The sequence below is a fragment of the Fukomys damarensis genome, unplaced genomic scaffold, assembly GCF_012274545.1.
Source record: "Fukomys damarensis isolate Sample0158 unplaced genomic scaffold, DMR_v1.0_HiC HiC_scaffold_17, whole genome shotgun sequence".
In the NCBI taxonomy this organism is placed as follows: domain Eukaryota; kingdom Metazoa; phylum Chordata; class Mammalia; order Rodentia; family Bathyergidae; genus Fukomys; species Fukomys damarensis.
The window spans coordinates 8,067,974-8,069,546 of record NW_022900929.1 but is presented as its reverse complement, the minus strand read 5'-3'; positions in this window follow the sequence as shown (position 1 = coordinate 8,069,546).

The window sequence follows — 1,573 nt, the reverse complement described above, 5'->3', positions numbered from 1 at the left end:
AGAGAGCATAACAAAACAATAAATAACAGTAACATTTTCTAAAAGAAAAAGGAGTATTTTTGTTGTCTTTCTGCTTTGCCAGGCACATTTTAGGGGAAAGCTTTGACTAAATAGAGCCTTGGAAATCTGACCTCGTCTGGCCTAAGAATAGAGTGAATCTGGTCCTTCTGAATTTCTCATTCAGGTTCTCAATGTTCCAGGAAGCAGTTCGCTCAAGTTTCTCATCTCCATTTAGCCCTCCTGAATGCCCGCTTCAGTGCCCAGACCTCGCTGCCAAGGACCCTGCTGGTACATTCCGCTGCCATTCAAAGCCGCAGCCCAGCACCCGGCCTGCACTTAGAAGCCTGTCTTACAGCTCGAAACAGGTGGAAGGACGTTCTGCCTCCGAGCGCTGCTGGCACGTCTTGCTGCTGCTTCTGCCCAACGCCAAGAATGACAAAAATCTTTTGTGTATGTTCGGGGTGGGAAAGAGCAGATCTGACCATGAGCAGCCGTCGGCTTGCTGTTCAGACAGGATTCCCAGGGTAGCTGCTCTAACTCAGACGGCAATGATTCTAACAGTGTGCTTGGTTGTTGCTAGGATGGATTGATACACACTTTGGACAAAATCATTTAAAATTGATGCTTTCATAATACCATTGAATAGGTTATGGATCAGCTTATGGATAAAAAACACATGCTAGTGTCATAATAAGAAAGTAAATAAACAATGATTTAACTTGAGCTGTGTTTACACTTCTGTTCTAAACAACTGCTTGTAAGAAAGTCATTAGCTATTTGTTGGCAAAAATCTGAATGGACAAGAGATTTTTGATCTGCAACTACAATCCAGTCTTACCTTTTTATGGGCTGACTCCTCCCTGAACTAACAAATTAGTCAACTTTGCACTGGAATTATAAATTCTAATTTATTAACTTGGCACTTGTTTGTTAGCCAAAGACTAACCTCGGCTTAATTTTCAGTCTTGACTCGTAAGTATTGGCACAAATAATACTTTTTAATTTCTTGAGAGAAGAAAATAATTAAGTTAGTATTCAGACACTTTCAGAACTGCAAGAAAAAGATGGGCTTGGTGGTGCATGCCTGTAATCCCAGCCCTCCGGAGGCTGAGGCAGGAGGATCGCTGTGAGTTTGAGACCAGCTGGGACTACATAGTTTGACCCGGCCTCATACAAAGTGGCAAGAATGATGGGCTAAGTGTGTTTAAAGTGAGGCAGAGAATATAAAGGGGGTTTAATGGCAGTGTATTTTTTACTGTAATCATTTTAAAAAATGTAAACATTCATGGTACAGTAGGTTTTTTAAAAAATCACACCTCATAGATATTTACACTAAAGTTACAGTTTAGGGGAAGGCAAAAATGTGACTAATTGAAATAAATTATTCTTGGAGAGTAAAGTCTCTCAACATAGTTGTATGAATTTCAAAACTGTTGGTTAAATCTCTTCAAGGTCTTATTAAATGTGTGTTAGTTTAAAAAAAATATTCTGTGGGCCGGGGATTTAGCTCAGTGGTTCGGTGGCCTGGCTTGCAAGCACAAGGACCTGAGTTCATTCCCTGGTACCAAAAAAA